Source organism: Stylophora pistillata, chromosome 1 (assembly GCF_964205215.1).
Source record: "Stylophora pistillata chromosome 1, jaStyPist1.2, whole genome shotgun sequence".
NCBI lineage: Eukaryota > Metazoa > Cnidaria > Anthozoa > Scleractinia > Pocilloporidae > Stylophora > Stylophora pistillata.
This window is the reverse complement of record NC_142519.1, coordinates 13768936-13789188: the sequence shown is the minus strand read 5'-3', so window position 1 is coordinate 13789188 and position 20253 is coordinate 13768936. Positions and strand designations below refer to the sequence as shown.

The window sequence follows — 20253 nt, the reverse complement described above, 5'->3', positions numbered from 1 at the left end:
CATCAAATATGTTTGGTGGTAGTTCTTTTTTAACCACCTGTGATAAATAATTTCAGTTGCAGATCAGTAATAACAAAGTCATAGAATATTGAAGTTTATTGAAATTTATCAAATCGACCATATCGACATTTACTCGAGATTTGTTTATTAACTTTTTCCGCTGCTTTCCATCAAGTATATTTGCATTGACGGCAACATTTCACCTTAGTTGAAAGGCACACCACTTGCTATATCCTTTCCTTCAACCTGCTCACTCAGTATTTTCTAATCCACTACGTAATTACATCAGTAAATGTCTCTGGTGAAACAACTCTGATGGAGCACCTACAGAGAATCAGTCAATGTATTTCCGTATGAAAGAGGCCGTGACTTAAATTTTAGCTGTTGATTTCTATAATTTATAATTTAGAAAGTCCGGTCATCTCTAATTTAAGCATTCAGTGCTTCAGTTATTTATCACACAGTCACCTGTGCCGCTATCTCGCATAGAGCACAGGTGTGGTGCCAACTTCCAAGGTTAAGAAAGGAAATGAGAGTGTAACAGCGTAGCCTTCTGGTATTAGTAATTTCTGAAACAGTTATTTTCGTTAAAGGCCATTCAGTTCGTTATGCGACCAGATTGTCCAAACCCGTCCAAGCGTCATTCCTGTCTTTTCGAAATTTTCTATTACATCGTTGACCGTATCTTAAGCAGATTCTTTGCCTCAGATTGAACAAAATTAGCGTTGAAATAAAAGAATAGGAATTTTCAACGAAACCGAAAGAGCTCATTGCTCCAGCTAAGATAATGTAACAATAGTTACATGATATTCGGGGATTAAAAATCTTATGCAAGGTTTTCAACACATAACAGCCTGTTTGCATTCTCCGTCATAGCATTTAAAAGGTATTTAGGCAGTACGTCTGAGAATTAAAACTCAGGATTGATGATTGAAGTTCTGGAAAGTTACTGGTGACTCAGAATTTCTTTCCTTCTCATCACATAAGCCCGTAATGGATCCTCTTCAAAACATGCCTGAGCTGCACGATGGTTGATTTGGCAATGTACTGCTATGACAATCACGGGTTCCACGTTGAGATAGCAATTGTGCGAGTCTAATCACTACCTTACCTTTTGTTATCAATAAACTCGCATATAACTGGAAAACGGGTTCAATCTCGTTCATCAATCAATCAATCAATCAATCAATCAGATGATATATACTTTCAGTCTAGTTAAGTTGGTCAGGTGGTTAAATATTCCCTTTGGCAACACTTGGAGTTGGTTTTCCGCGACAGCTCTAAATTTGAGTTTAAAGCAAACATTGAGATATTCGGGCTGGACCAATTCATATTCTCTTCCTCCCTGTCTAGACCACTTTATTCTTACTTGTGATCGACTCTAAAACCCATACGTCTATCCATTCATTACCCGCGGCAGGATGCAGAGGTACGATCGATTTCCTTGCTAGTACTCACTATTCCAATACTCCTTTCTAGGATTTTTCTGCTTTTTATTAACAGGCTTGAATGCAAAATTATCATCTGTCAGTTTTTAAACGAAATATGGAGACCTATTGGCTTTAAAGTCTGATCTGATCTACCAACTCGATCATTATGGGGATCAAATGTGTTTATCACGCCAACCCTCCCTCCCCCCTTAGAAAAAGGAAGGAGATACGTTTTCTCCGTTTTCTTGCAGTAGTCCGGATCTTTTATGATGCCAGTAAACTGACAGAATGTATGGTCTAAAGCTAAATCAAATTCTCAACCACCTACTTTGTGAAAAGATCAAAATCTTCAGTAAATTTTTTCCCATTTATCAAAACAAGACATGGCGAGACCTTTGCGTTGCCCCAGTCATTGGTTTTTTTTTCTTAGATGCTGATAAGTCTATTGTCACTGGTTACTTTTCCAGTGAATTTAGAAAAGGACATGCTACAAAAGAAGGTGAAAAACGCTATCATTTGAAATTGATCCCAGAAATCCTTCCTTAAGAAAAATTCATTTCAGTCCTTTTTCCCACGGTTGGACAAGTGAAAAGTGACTGAAGAACAAGTAACAATAGATATGCGTTATTGACAGACTGTGAGGTCAAGATGGATGGATATTGGCGGACTTCTTTATTTATTTATTTATTTATTTTTTTGCGTTTTTATGGATCGAGACGAAGTAGAGGCACATAAAAATGCAATATCCAGCCACGTTGACCGTACAAGCTTGGTGAATAAAAGATTTGTTTCATAAGTTCAGCCAAATCCCAGCTAAATAATAATCAAAAATACTTTTTTATATAACAAACTTGAGTGAATATTTTACATGAATTAAATTCTGCAATCAAGGGAGGATTTAGATTTGGTCTTGCTCTTGATTTAACCTATCTTGTTTGCAACTACATTTTATCAAAGACGTCAGAGAGTGCTACTCACAAGTATTCCAGCCGAGTCAGGTCATCAAAAATGTTCGGTGGCAGCTCTTTTAACTGATTACCAAATAACCACCTGTGATAAATGATGTCGATGACAGGTTAGTAATAACAGTGACAATGCTGCTCAATCAGTAGTTCCCAATCAACTAAGTGATCATATAAGTAGAGACCTACAATGAAAGAGGACTCCAAAGTAACCCGCACAAAGAAGATTGCAAATCAGTCACTCTATTTTCTATTAGGGAGCAGTGTGAAAAAACCCGGCTTTCTTTATGCAGTCAGTTCAATCAGAGCTCAAAACTCAACGACGGAGTAGCATTTTAAATGTTATAATCTTCGTAGCCAGTATTTTCTATTGATGACTTACTCGCCATATAAATATAGAATGATGCAAACATTTTTTTCTTCTATGATATGAGCAACTGTAAATGAATTTGATAAATTTGATCCCATGGTCGATTTATAGCGAAAACGTCTGCGAATTCTAGCGAAAAATTGATCATTGCAGATAGAGAAAGTTTTCGATAATTCAGTGTTTATTGCCTTTATTAAGTAACAGTCTGTAAGGTGTGGTACCTAATGTAGGCCGTTTCTTCTCCAAACTCTCTCTTTACTTTATTTATTAAGTAACAGTTTTTAAGGAGCGCTACCTACTGTAGGCTCTTTCTTCTCCAAACTCTCTCTTTACTTTATTTATTAAGTAACAGTCTTTAAGGAGCGGCACCTACTGTAAGCCCTTTCTTCTTCAAACTCTCTCTTAATCTTTTTTATTAAGTTACAGTTTCTAAAGGCTTTTTTTTCTCTGTAGACTTCTTTTTTAAGTGTATATAGTCGTAAAGTGTATATAGTGTATATAAGTGTATATAGTGTAAGTGTATGTAGTGTAAGTGTATGTGATGTATAAGTAAAGTGTATATAGTGTATATAAGTGTATATAGTCGTAAAGAAATTCACGTAGTGAGAATCGCCGAAGCTGTCTTCAAACGAATTTACACAAGAGGCATCCTTTTGCCTCCGTACTCTGTATGTATTGTGTGCTTCGCCGAATATTCAGTTCATTATGAATAATTGTTATGTTGAACGCGCGCGCTAATTATGTTTAAGGCTGCGCGTGCGCTTCTTTCAAATATATATATCGCACCACTTATCACGATGTTTGTTGCGTACAAAGTTTCAATAAAGACGCGTAATCTATGTGCTAAGTAAATTGTAAGGCTCAACTAGTTTCACTCTTACACTGGTTTCTGCGGTAAAATGATGAGACCATTTAAGCCACGGAAAACCATCTTTGTAATCCATTAGAATCAGATCATTGTTGGATGTAATTATTACACTCTGAGTTCCAGGTTGGGCAAGAAACAATGAAATGTACTTTTCAATAGCAACATGGCCTACAACCACTTCTCCAAATTCATTAAATTCTAGACTAATTAGTTTCAGTAATTCTTGGCGGGTGTCATTCAGATTACCAAAAATCTCATCTTTACTTAAAATTGGATTGATGCCAATAACCACTTCCAATTTTTCCCCACTTGTTTCTTAGTGCATCTTGTGTTTCCTTTTGTCCAATCGCAAGGGACCCGACAATTCCACAAGAATATTCCAAAAATGCCAAGTGTTGTGTTTTTAAAAACACAAGGCATAACAACATGAAAAAAGAACCATAGACCACTTTCATAAATGGCTGCCGGATTCATATTCTTTTGTTTAAATTTAAATTTGCCCTTCTGACTTCGTTCTCCAGTACAAAATTTAAAAGAATACATTATCTCAAGCGAGGCCAGAAGGGCTTATTTAAATTTAAACAAAAGAATATTAATCCGGCAGCCATTTATGAAAGTGGTCTATTGTCAATTTCAAGGAGTCAGTTGCAAGAATTAGGTTTGTTCTTTTGAACTATTTCAGTAAACACGTGCCTCTGGTTATAGAAACCAGTGCTTGGTGAGGGCTCTGGATATAACAGTGCTTAAAGTTCTGGGTAGTGCAGGAAAAGTTCATCTCTGAGCTTGCATAATTTGCTGTGAAAATCATGATTTCCATCAGTTCCTTGCAGTAAAAAGTCTACAGGTGACACAATTTTTGCAATCTTTGGCAAAACTAAATCCACAAGTTCTTCATCGTTCAGACAGTTCAGCAGTTCACTGACCCTTTGCTTCCTGGATTAAGGATACTCTCGTCGTCTAGAAATTTTTCTGCGCATTGTCTTAATGAAACCCGTTTCCGAGAGGTTGACAAGCCATCCAGTTTGTGCTCCGGATAAAGACGAAGATGTTTGTTTAAATTCTTTTTGTTTTACTAAAATTTTGCATAGTTTTGAAATGGACAATGAAGTCGAATTACTGACTCGGCATGAAGCACATTTTCCTTTGCTCGATAAGACATCCAAACAAACAATAAAAATCACAATAAAAACAATTAGCCGGTTAAAGAAACAATACATATTTAAAAGTACTTAAAATGCTGAATATCGCCGCGTCGAAAAGCCCGCGATAATGGAACTGACTTCGAGAGAGCAACGAAGGCTCGATCAAAACTTCTTTAAAATTAGCACATATAAAAAAATAAAATCAACACAAACACACCATTCCCAGAGACAAGGCAGCTTTAATACGAATAACATTTACTGTTGATAAAGCGAATGCCCGATCCAGTACATATGTAAGCAGAAGTAAGAAATAAAAAAGCAAACTTCATACAATGCATGAGTATATCGAGCTTACGTTTGGATTGTCTGCAATGTTCATCGCGAAATGCTGTCAAAGCATTTAATCACGCAGACAAGGAGTTTCTCACGGCAGTAGCTGCATTGTTAAGACTGCCGATGACAAGTCTTCTCACTTGTCAAAGTGCGAAAGTAGTTAGCTACATCGACCTCGCATCACGCCGACCGGCCCCCATGAAAACAGATTGAATTGGTGCGCGCGTTGGTTGATGGGATACGGCATTAAAATTTCTTTCCCCGGGCCCCCGCAATGACGTCACAGATCACCTGGTAGAGAAGTGCTCATTAACGATCTTCGCTTTCTTGTAATCAGATGTTTCGATTTCCCCGTCTGATGACCTAATTCCAAGTATAGGCTACGCGGCACAGAACTGTAAGCAGCTTTTTAGACCAACTTCCAGTATGACTTGCAATCTTTTACTTCGTCAAAAAGATCGATGTAGAACTTGCATTTAGCAACTCTAACATCGCGCGTAACCCTAATTCTTAATAAGCGATACTTAGCCCACAGTTCTTGATTTTTGGATTGTTTTGCTTTAAGAAGAGTGTTAAAAATCTACATTGCGGCGTTGAATCCAGAGTTTCCCGAGTATGACTTGAAATCTATCAAAGAATAGAGAATCTGAGGGTGGTCTATAAACAGTTCCTACAATGAAAACGGACGAGTTTACCAGAATTTTTTAAGCCATATAGCCTCAGTGTCCTTCGATTCCAAGGAGCTTAGCCTTGTTGAGCATATATGATTGGCGATGTAGAATAAACATCCACCGCCGATGGTGTTAGCGTCTCTGTCCCTTCGGATAATCTTGTAGTTATCAATCTCGAGTTGTCGACTGGAAATTTTCCGATCCAAGTGAGTTTCAGTAATCGCAAGAATTTCAAAACGGCAGCCGTGTGCAGCAATATTTTTATCTCGTCCACCTTATTCCTAAGGCTGCGGATATAGATGTGTGCTACACTCATGTTTAATCCCTGGTGAACAGACCTTGCGAGGTCCTGCAGATAATAGCCCGTTTGGTCAATCACGCCTTGCCATCCGGGGTTGGTTTCAACATCGCCCGAAAGAAGGAAAAGCTGCTTGGTCGCCATCGTATTAGCGTAATATGAAATTCGGCTATTAGAGAATTTACGCTAGCACTTGCTATTGTTTAAGATGGCAAAATGATGGAACAATGAATTAGCAGGTTTAAACAATGTAGGTTTCAAAAATGTAGGGCACATTACCATATCATCTACCAAGATGCAAATTTCAATCTCAACGTTTCTCAAGCACCAGTGACGAGAGCAGAGTTCTTCTAAATTATTAAAACCGCTTTCCTTTCCAGAGCCCAGTTTGCACAATATGATTGTAGGGTCAGTCACCGATAAGTTAAGTGTGTTGCCAGACGAGCATTCATCACATCTTCTACCAAAATGCAGGTTTCAATCACAACGTATCTCATACGCCAGCAGTGAAAAGAGCTAAGTTCTTAAAAATTATTAAAACTATTTTCCCTTCCAGAACTCAGCTTGCCCTAAATTATTGTGGGTTTAGTTACCAATAAGTTAGGTGTGTTGCAAGACGAGTATTCATCCACAGTCAGCCAGCCATAGCAAAAACACGGAGGCCAATATTGCGTGGCAGACCGCCATGATTACACCTGCCTGTATGCAGGTTCAGTAAGCAGTGACAACAGCAGTGCAGTAAGCAGTAAGCAGTGCAGTAAGGAGTGCCAAAAAAACCTGGCTCTCTTTGTGTGGTCTAGTGTACCGATTGCAAGCTGAGTTTGAAAACTCAACGCTCTAGTAGCGTGACAAATGCAGTTTACAAGCACCACATTTCAACTTAGAAGTAAAGTAAAGTCATCACCCTTTTTTATCTGTTACGAGAACCACCATGCCATTGGGGATTTTTTAGAGTTGTTGTATTCTAGAATGTATTTGTTTCCTTTTTATCACCCATTAGAATAAGATGCATTGCGCAGTGAATACTCTGTGTATTTGCACCCTGTTTACAACGTCAAGCCTCCGCCACCTTTCTGCTAATCCTGCGAATCTAATGTGGCCAAAGTAAAAGGATTTTAGACGAAGGACCTCCTCTAATGGTATACAGCCTTCATATTTTCCTGATTTTTCTTTATTATTTCATTGAATGCCTCTTCTATTTTAATAAACTGTTCAGTAATATATGAATATCCTAACCAAGTACTAAGTATCCTTCATTCAGAGTTTTCTTTAGAGAGGAGATAAGATACGACCACCTTTTCGAGTTAGATGGAGGCTTTTTATCTTTTTATGAGCACACGCTTGTCTCATAAAAAGTGTTTACACTGGTTAGCTGAACTCACTCAGGTGTTGCTGGCTGAATTTAATATCTCAATTCAGCATTTCCCTCGCTAAGTTTTAAAAGACAAAACACTTGTCCAAACTGTGTACAATTTCCAGTACTCGGAGAGTAAAGAAGAGTTGTGTTCGAGAAACTACAATGATCTCTGTTAGGGTTCGAACCCCAACCTCTCGATCGCATGTCCAACGCGCCAGACACCGGCTATAGTAATGATAAGGCCACAATATATCGTGTAAATATTTGTTGATTTTCCCCTTTTATATTGCATAATTATAAAAATGCCTACCAACTGTTTACAATTATTATCAATAAAGAGCTGTCAGGCAATTACTCAAAAACTCAGCGCGAGCAAACCTTCACATTCAATGAAAGGGGGGGGGGGGGGGGCAGCGCCATCCCCTTGCGCTTACATGTACGATTAGTGCACATTAGATATCATGATACATGGCAGTTTTTATTCTTTCCGTTAGTCGAACGTGATACGTTATGCTGTATAATCTTCTCAGTGTATTGGCCCTTTAGTTGCAACCCACGATTATTTACGGCTCTTGAACGTCTCTGCCAACCTCTGTACCAGCTGAGTGAACCGTAAAATGTTCCAAGTGCAAACAAGATAAAGCCATAAGGTTTACCATGCATAACTTCATTAGACGGTTTCCCAATTAATCAAGTTTCATGTTATTGTTGTTAAAAATAATAATGAAAAAGATGCAGAAAGAGAACAAAAAGTCTTAAACAAACACTTTACCCAACCAATCAGGGTTTTAAAAAAAGGAACTTTCCTAATTGTGGAAACAGCCCGCAATTTTGTCCCAGAAAGGTGAAATATATATCGCACTACGTATCGCGATGTTTGTCGCGTTCAACGTTTCATTAAAGACTCGTAATCTTTTTTTTCCAGGCGTTCAGTTCAGTTTCAACCAAGTTAACCAATTATTGTAACTACTAATCATGTATTTGCCACAATGTTACGGAGGCATTGAAGAAGTAACTTTTAAGTTAATTTCCAGAGTTTAATTTCAATTTTTTTTGAACTCTTTTAGGGCTTGGTATTTTAGATGGAAAAAAAAACTGTTAAAAAAAAACACTATGCAAAAATACATTAAAAATCAAGAAATTATGCCAAAATTGTTTACACTACTTAGTTTTTCAATCACTGTGGGTCATTTGTATCGTTATGCTGCATAGATTACAGTGGTAACTTCTAAAGCTGTATTTAATGAAGAGTGATTATTTCCCAGCTGTAGGTGCGAGTTACATGTGCGTAACATTTGGTTCTCAACAAGATAGAAATATTTAGCAAAGCAGGAAATAAATTTCTATAGAAAATGAAAGGGATCTCGCGCCTTCATTGTGCCTTCACGTTTCCCGGAACCATGGTTGAAGGAGTCAGATTTGAAAATTTAGTTATTAGCCCTTACAAGGCACGAAACGTGGTAGATAAGAGGGCAACCCAAAAATTTTGTATTGCAAGTTTTTTCGAAACCAGGCCCCGTAATCTTTACATTACGAGCGGCACAGGAGCACGAGGAATGATAGATAGATTGATAGATAGACAGTAATCACTCTTTTATTCCCCACTTTGCTCCTGTGCTGCCCTCATATATTAAGAAGACAATGTGGAATAAGCCATTGAGACCTCTAATGAAAATTGTCAATATTCAAACGTGTGTGCACACTGTTAATTGCGAGAGGTAACATTCCCAAGGTGCTGTGAAATAACTTTTTACTCGGCTGTTGCCACTAAAAGCCTCATCCATCAGTGTAGTATGCAACAGAAATTCTCAGCAAACACAAGCAAATAAGTCCTGGCTAAATAGTTGGGGAGGGGGAGGGAGTGGGGATGGCGTTGTGTGTTCTTATCGCAACAGTTATACATGGTCTTCATTGTAGTAACCTAGATCTAAATCGAGACATTTGCGATCTCCATGTTACTACTTTGATAAAATGAAGTTGGGCTTAAAAATCTCAGTATTGAACATTTTACATAGCTTAGCCAACGTACACTCGCCAATTTAATTATGTAAGTTCTTCACCATTTTCTTTCCAATGATCGTTTCTTATTCGCGTTTCCATACTCCGGATCCATTGTGAAGTCACTGCACCCGAATACGAGGAGAGAAAACAAATGTTAAAAACGAAGTATGGTGGTACGCGCCGGCGTCTGTGAGCATACTTGGATCAACTAGAACAGGCGCCGTTAACAAGAAGCAACGATGTCCACGCGCTAGAAAAGTTCGCTGACCCTGTTGGAATCGCAGTGATAAAGTTACAGGCTGAAAAAAAGACGGCGAGTTAGGAGATGGAACTCTTCACAGCTTGCGGGTTAAAAAGCTGCCCGATCATCAACTAAAGAACTTCAGTCGCTGGTTAAATGAACGCGCCAGACAAAGATCAGTCATATCTTTCATAGAATGGTTGAAAGACGAACACAGATTCAGAATATAAGAAGCGGAACTGGTAAACGGGATTGAGTCAAACTGTCGAGCACGTTGGACTACCGAGAGTATCTAGACACCACGAACAGAACACGATGCGAAATTTGCATGCTGTTGCAATGGGGAAAGTGGAGCGTAGTACGAAGCGTCCATGTTCTATCTGTTACAGATTCGATCACGGGGTATGGGATTGTAAGGAGTTTTACAACAGAGGAGTGGATGACCACTGGAAGATCGAGAAAGAAAGAAAGCTGTGTTTTCGTTGCGTAGCCTCTGATCATATAGGGGAAAGACTGCCCAAAGGCCTGCAAGGGTGGAATACATGGTTGCTCTAAAAATCACCACAACTTTCTTCACGGAGGTGAAGTTTTTGTCAGAGACCGGACCGATGACAAAGTTGCCTTATGTTGACGATTGCAAACGCCCAGATTTTCCATGGGAGGGAGCGCCCGCTGTGATCCTGACCAGCTGTAATGTAAAAACACTGACTGAATCTTATTCTTCACGAACTGTCCCTGTGTGGATGAAGGTCAATGGTAGAAAAAAATACAAGTAAACGCCATTATAGACGACACATCGAGCGAAAGTTTCCTAAACGAAGAGGTTGCTGGGATACTGGGACAAGCCATAAAGTATTGGTAAAAGCTGCTTCGAAAGCCACTTACGCCGTTGAAGGGAAACGAGATGTAAACGATGAGAAGCTGATCACTGTGTTCTCTGGTCTGGAGTCCTTTTTAGCTTCCCGTCCGTCTACTTATCCACGAGACGATGTTCCATTGACATCTAATTTCTTGCACGAACAAATGGGGGAAGAGTTGCTGAGTCCGTTGAAACAACTAATTTGCATCAGCATTATTTCGCGAGTGTGGAGAGATGGCTCATGGAGTTCGTTCGAGCCCTTACTTAAAAGCCGACCAAACTGGACCTCAGAATGCCGAGACCTACAAGTTGAGGATGCAGTTCTTTTGATTCAGCCCAATACTCCAAGAGGACGTTTGCCATAAGGAAGGATTGTTGAAATGCATCCTGGACGAGATGGCCACACCCGTGTAGCTAAAGTTGCGTGTGGTGCCTAGACTTTTTTGAGACTAATAACAAACTGGTTCAGCTTGGAAATAATTGTCAATTACTTCTTAAGAAACCCACCAAGACTACCTCCCAGTGTGGGGGGTGGGAAATGTTACAGAAACAGTCACTGAGCTTGTGTGCGTCCTTTGAAAATTCGTAATTTCTAAAAAATTTCGTCGCCAAGTCATGCGGACGATTTTCGCGTGTGTAAGTTGTAGGGAGCTAAGAGTTGTGATTTTTTCTTGAATCGCAATTTTTTATCATGTTATCATGTTATAGTTTTATTTTTCACTCAATTAAACATGCCGTTCTTAAGAGATTTCCGTTTCCGCTTCCAAACAGATCTATTGCTCCAGGGTTGCACAAATTTTGAAATGCTGAAACTTTAGATATTGAGCTTATGCGCGCGCTTTGTAATTTCGTAAATTTCGTAAGCAAGTCAAACGGCCGATTTTCTCGTGTGCAAGTTCACTTTAGGATCACAAATAACAACCGACACGCCACTTTCCTTTGTCGAATATGAGCAGCAGAATCACTCAAACGATTAATAACAGGATACCGCAAAGGTAAAAGTTCCTCAGCCTGATAAAGTATTCTTTGGTCCATCGTTTCCGAAAATGTCCTACGAGTTTGCTGAGGTGTCGCGCCTTTCGTTGTAGTCTGGAGGCGCAATCTTCATGGTCGCTAAGCTCTGTCCTATCAGGAAGAGTGTTCAGGCGTCTCCCAATCACCAAGTGCGATGGCGTTAATGACTCTTCCGTGACCTTGGGGTAGATGTACGTAAGGGGTCGTGAGTTGAGCACTCCCTCTACTTCAATTAAGACTGTAAGAAGTTCTTTGTAAGACAGCTGCGCCTTTCCAAGCACCGTGCAAAAGCTTCTCTTGACTAGCTAGATCATACACTCATAATATCCTCCCCACCGTGGCGCTTTCACTAGTATGAAGTTCCAAGTGATGTTTTTGGTGGTGGTAAAATCTTGGGCTTTCATGTCTCTGAATAGCTGGGTAAGGTCTTTGTTGGCTCCCTTGAACGTTTTGGCGTTGACAGATGTTATGGAGGCTGGTATTCCTCGTCTTCCAGCAAATCGTTAAAGGCCTCCAATGAACGCTTCTGAGGATAAGTCTGGGAGAGGTTCCAGGTGCATCACTCTGGACGTAGCACATGTAAACAGGCAGATGTAAGTTCTGGTTGTGCCTCTGGTAGTCTTTGTAAATAACAGGTCGGCGAAATCAACTCCCACGTGCGTGAACGCAGGGATATCGGTGACCCTTGTTTCGGGTAGATCAGTTCCTTTGGGGGCCCTGTAAGGCAAACCTGGTTTCTTGCAGATAACACACTGATGAGGCGTTTTCTTCACAAGTTGTCTGCCCTTGGGAACCCAGATTTCACTTCTCAGTTGTACGAGAGTTACAATTCTTACTCCTCCCTGATTCAGCTTTCTGTGACAGGGTTACACGATCAGTCTTCTCACGTGATTTCGTCTTGTTAACAGAATAGGGTAACGCGCTGCGATGTCCAGTGGAGCGTTCCCCAGACTGCCTTTGCACCTCAGAATGTTACCATCTTGGCTGACCAAACCGAGTAGTTGCTTTAGATTCTCAAAATTCTTTTCATGCTTCATAGGCTCATGTATTTCGCGAATCCATAAGCTCTTTACTTCACTGATCTCTTCTACCGTCAAGGTTGGTTTTTTGTTATGCGGTTCTCTTCTCCGGTTTCTCGCTGCCTTTAAACTTCTGATAAACTTTAGGATGAGAGCGGTGACTCTGAATAGTTTCGTCGCATTGCTGAACTGTTTGAAGTCAATTGCTTTACTCAACTTTATGGTCTTGATACGCATAGGCTCTTTGGTCAGAATAACTGTAATTGTAGCTGCATGTGCCACATTCTCTGAGTTACAGGTTCTCTTTCTTTAAATTCTCTGAAACATTCTTCCGTAAGCTCTTCGCCACTGACTGCAGTTCCATTCGCTATCTTTAATTTCACGGCGCACGAAAAGGCGGACATCATCGGAAATTTTGGTCATAACTACAGGCTGAACCACTTCCACTTTCTTCTTCATCTTTCCGAGACAACACACTCTCTATTTCGATAGATAGATAGTTTATCTATATAACTTTAAAACCCAAAAGATGAATTACGTCATATTTACATGGTAAAAAAATATGTATAAATCCCTACATAATTAAAGTGCACCTAAACCCAAAAATTTTTTTTTCGCTTAACGAAATAAGCTTATTTTTTGGAGTATTTCTGTGCAAAAATTTTTTAATTTGCTTAAATCTTAAATTTTCTGTACCTAGTCAAAATACGGAAAATCGGCCGCCATCTTGCCCCACGACCGAGTTTAAAGAGGAATGGCTCTAGCGGATAATGTGACGTCAAATCGAGAACACGAAAGTCTGCTTTTCACACATTTTCACTTATTTGGGAAGGTTGTGGTCGATATTGTCCGAAATATGCCGACCAGGTGTATTGTATGAGGAATGTATGAAGCGTGATACCCTCTTGCAAATTTTGCACGTTGCTACATCCTCCTATAACACACTTAGTCGGCATATTTTCGGACAAAATCGACTACAACCTTCCTAAACAAGCGAAAATGTGTGAAATGTAGACTTTCGTGTTCTCGATTTGACGTCACATTACCCGCTAGAGCCATTCCTCTTTAAACTCGGCCGTGGTGCAAGATGGCGGCCGATTTTCCGTATTTTGACTGGGCACAGACAATTGAAGATTTGAGCAAATAAAAAAATGTTTGCACAGAAATACTCCAAAAAATACGCTTATTTCGTCAAGCGAAAAAAAATTTTTGGGTTTAGGTGCACTTTAAGGGGATTAAAACTATATCTACAAACTATTAAAGTATAGAATCAGAAATCTTGCATCTTAAACGATGAAACTTTTACGAAATCTCAGTCTTGAAAACCGGGTTCAACATGCATGACTTCTTGAGGTTATAACACTTGGTATTTTGTGGGGGGGGAGTAAATTCTTAAGCTTACTGTCTTTGTTTTCCAAAATGTTCTTAAAAAGTTTGTCCGTCAGGGCTTGTCTTCTGCCTGACAGAGTTACAAGTCCTGCCTTAACCAGCGCCTCGTCATAAGGAAAACATGGAAAAATAATACGCATCGTCCTCCTTTGCACGGCCTCTAACTCACGAGAAAGATACACGGGTAGACTATCATGACAGACTGGGCAGGCATATTCAGTAACAGGGCAAATGCAGCTACGACAGAACTGCACTAATTCCTCAGAACCTAGACCTCAGCGCTTTAACTGAGAGGGACAGAACAAGCGTTTCCTAGCCTTCTTAACAGCTTCGGAAATATGATGGTTCCATTTTAAGTCGCTCGAAACATTTACACCAAGGATCTTAGCATACGAAACAACATCAATTTGCTTGTCATTAATAAGAATAGGACAGAGATCGAGAGTCTCCTTTGTACTTTGGGGGACCTCCACCGGTACATCACGCCACTCTGAAAAACAATTTTGACCAAGTTCCACTCGCTGCTTTCGGCAACCCAGGAAGTCAGTTGAGTTCAGGTACTCTTACAATCTTGATGTTGTACTGGAAGCTGTACTCCTTGATGGTATCAATCGCCTTCCCTACCTCATCAACTTTTGCACTCACTTGGGAAAGACGAGCACTTAACCGCCTGAGCTCTGCTTCTGCTCTAGTTTGGACTGGCTGAAAATCTGTTTGCTCAGTTGTGGGAGATCGTTGGTCTCTCTCAGCCTGTGCTCCTGCTGATATTGACTCCTCGCCATCTTTGTTAGCTAACTGCGATTTGAGATTCCTGATCTCTTCAGCGAGATCATAAAATTTGAGCTTTAGGCTCCGGATTATTCTTCTTTAACGATGAATTAGAGTCAGTCGGCATGTTTATGATTGAAAATTTGACAATTATTGAAGAAAATAGTACACAATACACGAAGAAAGTGTTGAAAAAGTTGAAGCTAGGACGGAGCTGCAAACCATGCGTCCATCTTGGTCGCTCAGCGCTGACCATATTGTCAAACGTGTTTTTTGTTTTGCTAGATCTTAATTGAACATTTATGAAATTTTTAGGAAGAAAATCATTTTGCAAAGAGCCAATATCTAAAAGGAACGTACTTTTTCCATTAGATCTGAGCTAGCCTTTCCTACTGTAACAGTGTTTTAGAAAAGTGCACTAGGTATTAAGTCGTAATCAACTTGAGAGTTAGAAGAATCTTGAATTTTCTTCTCACACTTTTACTAGAACGTTTTCCAAAGTTAATGTACCTCAAACAAAGAACAACACAAAAGAGCATAAAATTGTAAACAAATTCACGTGGTGAAAATCGCCGAAGCTGCTTTAAACGAATCTACCCAAGATGCATCCTTCATCATCTTTAATAGTAACATCCCCGTGAGGTTTTTCAGGAACTATTTACAAACTTTTTACAATTTATAAAAACATAAATAACGATAAAACTCATGGTCAGAATTTATGATAGTAGTCCACCAAGTTCTAGAGCTTATAAAGGAAATGTCTGCCTCAATAGTGTGTCTTGCAGAGCGCGCTTGAAAGATGCCAATGAGGCATTTTGCCTAAGTTCTTTATGCAAGTTATTCCAGATGTTGGCCCCTCTATAGGAAAAAGTGCGCTGGCCAGTAGCCGTTCTGTATAGCGGAATCTGCAAATAGTTCCGCGTACGAGTGTTACGAGTATGTATATTTGATCGTTTGGTAAACTTACTCGTTAAGTATCGAGGCGCAAGACCGTTTTGACATTTAAAGGTCCGAACGGAGTCTCTATAAAATAATTGTTCTTTAACAGGAAGCCAATTTAGCTCACGAAGCAAAGGTGTTACATGGTCGAACTTCCTAGAGTTTGTTACGATCTTACTGGCAAAATTTTGAATAGATTGTAATCTGTTTATATTCTGGAGTGTGGTATTAGACCATACATATGAGCAATAAAGCATCGTACTAAAAACTAGCGACGTTATTAACAACTCTAATGTTGTTTTGTTGAAGCTCCTTTTGACTCTATTAATTTGACAAAGCTTTCCGAAACAAGATGACACTACACGTGAAATGTGGTGATCGTAGGTCAGATGAGGGTCAAGGAAGATTCCCAAGTCCTTAGCAGAGTCTACTGGCTTCAGTGTTTTACCCAAGAATACCACACTAGGATCTTCCGGTAACCTGCTTAAAATCTGTCTAGTGCTAAGGAAAAGGCCTTTGGTTTTATCGGGGTTGATAAGTAGATAGTTCTCACAACACCATTGGGCTACACAGTAAAGGTCTTGTTCGAGCTTTTCAATGGCAGCATCAAGCTCAACGAGCAGAAATGACATGAATATTTTTGAGTCATCCACGATTCCAAATTGCAGAAAGTCGGTGCCGTGGGTAAATCATTGAGATAAATGCAGAACAACAATGGTGATAGGATTGCGCCTTGAGGGACTCCGTGAGTTATAGGTAGAGCGTCGGAGTAGGCGGAGCCAATTCTCACGTATTGCCTGCGAACAGTTAAATAGCTCTTCAACCATTTGACAGTAGAGTGCGTTGAGGCTCCTATGGTGAAAAGTTTGTGGAGCAGTCTTGCATGATCTATACTGTCAAAGGCTCTGGATAGATCTAATAGTACTAGTGCTGTTATCAGCTTTTTATCCATTGCTTCGGGTATGTTATCCGCAAGCAGGATGTTTAAGGTCTCTGTAGAATGAGCATTTTTATTGCCGCTTTGGTGTGTGGTGAGGTGATAGTTCTTTGTGAGATAGGCGCTGAACTGATTCAAGACAATCCTTTCAAGGACACGTACAATCCTTTCAACACGCACAATCTTGGTTATCTTTCTAAGGGAAAACGCCTTTCAAACCGACGGAATTGGCCTGAGGTAAATGGTCGTACATATATTGCATTGTGAGCTGTCGTTCAGACGACTAACCCAGAGAATTTCAGTAAGGCAAAGCACCTCTCTATGAAAAAGGCCTCTTACGTTTTGTAAGACTCGTGACCATGATTTCGAAAAGAAGGAAAATTCTGCAGGCCCAAATATCGAGGCTACAAGACGGTTTTGTTGCCGGAGAACGGTATATTTCGGTCAACTTCAGTGAAAAGGCTAGGTAGAGAGATACACAATTCTTTTGAGGGTTTTCCATGCGATCGAATCTCTACATAAATTGATCAGCACACTCACTTAGAATCCTCAGCTGTTTACGCGGAATGCGGGCTTAAATTGGATTGGGCGACTCAGGATCGATCCAAACGCTCGTAATCTTCCGATTAGTTTGTTGTTGTTTTTTTGGTTTTTTCATCTTCAAAAATTTCGTGAGACACGCGAGGATGAAATAAAGAAGATGCTGAATCCTGGAAGCGAATTTCGTTTTGTGTCTTTTTTTTCTAGACACATTTTGACTGGCGTCATATGTGATCTATCCGGCTGTACAGTCGCACGACAATGTGGAAATCTACTTGTTAATTATAATTTCCATAAGTTCAGTGACCCTGTTCCTTTTTATAGCCAATCTCGTTGATTTTTCATCGAGAGAACCAGAGAGTGCTCTTTGTAATCTCTGCATCAAATATGTTTGGTGGTAGTTCTTTTTTAACCACCTGTGATAAATAATTTCAGTTGCAGATCAGTAATAACAAAGTCATAGAATATTGAAGTTTATTGAAATTTATCAAATCGACCATATCGACATTTACTCGAGATTTGTTTATTAACTTTTTCCGCTGCTTTCCATCAAGTATATTTGCCTTGACGGCAACATTTCACCTAAGTTGAAAAGCACACTACTTGCTATATCGTTTCCTTCAACCTGCTCACTCAGTATTTTCTAATCCACTACGTAATTACATCAGTAAATGTCTCTGGTGAAACAACTCTGTTGGAGCACCTACAGAGAATCAGTCAATGTATTTCCGTATGAAAGAGGCCGTGACTTAAATTTTAGCTGTTGATTTCTATAATTTATAATTTAGATAGTCTGGTCATCTCTAATTTAAGCATTCAGTGCTTCATTTATTTATCACACAGTCAACTGTGCCGCTATCTCGCATAGAGCACAGGTATGGTGCCAACTTCCAAGGTTAAGAAAGGAAATGAGAGTGTAACAGCGTAGCCTTCTGGTTTTAGTAATTTCTGAAACAGTTATTTTCGTTAAAAGCCATTCAGTTCGTTATGTGACCGGATTGTCCAGACCCGTCCAAGCGTCATTCCCATCTTTTCGAAATTTTCTATTACATCGTTGATCGTATCTTAAGCAGATTCTTTGCCTCAGATTGAACAAAATTAGCGTTGAAATAAAAGAATAGGAATTTTCAACCAAACCGAAAGAGCTCATTGCTCCAGCCAAGATAATGTAACAATAGTTACATGATATTCGGGGATTAAAAATCTTATGCAAGGTTTTCAACACATAACGGCCTGTTTGCATTATCCGTCATAGCATTTAAAAGGTATTTAGGCAGTACGTCTGAGAAATTAAACTCGGGGTTGATGATTGAAGTTCTGGAAAGTTTCTGGTGACTCAGAATTTCTTTTCTTCTCATCACATGAGCCCGTAATGGACCCTCTTCAAACCATGCCTGAGCTGCACGATGGTTGATTTGGCAATGTACTGCTATGACATTCACGGGTTCCACGTTGAGATAGCAATTGTGCGAGTCTAATCACTACTTTACCTTTTGTTATCAATAAACTCGCATATAACTGGAAAAGGGGTTCAATCTCGTTCATCAATCAATCAATCAATCAATCAGATGATATATACTTACAGTCTAGTTAAGCTGGTCAGGTTGTTAAATATTCCCTTTGGCAACACTTGGAGTTGGTTTTCCGAGACAGCTCTAAATTTGAGTTTAAAGCAAACATTGAGATATTCGGGCTGGACCAATTCATATTCTCTTCCTCCCTGACTGGACCACTTTATTCTTACTTGTGATCGACTCTAAAACCCATACGTCTATCCATTCATTACCCGCGGCCGAGTGCAGAGGTACGATCGATTTCCTTGCTAGTACTCACTATTCCAATACTCCTTTCTAGGATTTTTCTGCTTTTTATTAACAGGCTTGAATGCAAAATTATCATCTGTCAGTTTTTAAACGAAATATGGAGACCTATTGGCTTTAAAGTCTGATCTGATCTGCCAACTCGATCATTATGGGGATCAAATGTGTTTATCACGCTAACCCTCCCTCCCCCCTTAGAAAAAGGAAGGAGATACGTTTTCTCCGTTTTCTTGCGGTAGTCCGGATCTTTTATGATGCCAGTAAACCGACAGAATGTATGGTCTAAAGCTAAATCAAATTCTCAACCACCTACTTTGTGAAAAGATCAAAATCTTCGGTAAATTTTTTCCCATTTCTCAAAACAAGACATGGCGAGACCTTTGCGTTGCCCCAGTCATTGGTTTTTTTTCTTAAATGCTGATAAGTCTATTGTCACTGGTTACTTTTCCAGTGAATTTAGAAAAGGACATGCTACAAAAGAACGTGAAAAACGCTATCATTTGAAATTGATCCCAGAAATCCTTCCTTAAGAAAAATTAATTTCAGTCCTTTTTCCCACGTTGGACAAGTGAAAAATGACTGAAGAACAAGTAACAATAGATATGCATTATTGACAGACTGTGAAGTCAAGATGGATGGATATTGGCCGACTTATTTATTTATTTATTTATTTTTTTTTTTTTTGCGTTTTTATGAATCGAGACGAAGTAGAGGCCCACAAAAATGCAATATCCAGCCACGTTGACCGTACAAGCTTGGTGAATAAAAGATTTGTTACATAAGTTCAGCCAAATCCCAGCTAAATAATAATCAAAAGTACTTTTTTATATAACAAACTTGAGTGAATATTTTATATGAATTAAATTCTGCAATCAAGGGAGGATTTAGATTTGGTCTTGCTCTTGATTTAACCTATCTTGTTTGCAACTACATTATCAAAGACGTCAGAGAGTGCTACTCACAAGTTTTCCAGCCGAGTCAGGTCATCAAAAATGTTTGGTGGTAGCTCTTTTAACTGATTGCGATGTAATCCCCTGTGATAAATGATGTCGAGGACAGGTTAGTAATAACAATGACAATGCTGCTCAACCAGTAGTTCCCAATCAACTAAGTGATCATATAAGTCGACAGCTACAATGAAAGAGGACTCCAAAGTAACCCACACAAACAAGATTGCAAATCAGTCACTCTATTTTCTATTAGGGAGCAGTGTGAAAAAACCCGGCTTTTTTTATGCAGTCAGTTCAGTCAGAGCTCAAAACTCAACGACGGAGTAGCATTTTAAATGTTATAAT

The 20253-nt window shown here is 39.4% G+C and overlaps 1 long non-coding RNA gene across 1 annotated transcript; it reads right to left on the bottom strand.

The window, feature by feature from the left end:
* Positions 1 to 17598: 17598 nt before the first annotated feature.
* Positions 17599 to 19988, bottom strand: LOC148741319 (uncharacterized). The gene is made up of 3 exons (XR_015996034.1): positions 19921 to 19988; positions 18722 to 18793; positions 17599 to 17841 (listed from the first exon to the last, which is right to left on the bottom strand). It is a non-coding gene; the product is annotated as an uncharacterized LOC148741319 (long non-coding RNA).
* Between the last annotated feature and the right edge of the window lie 265 nt (positions 19989 to 20253).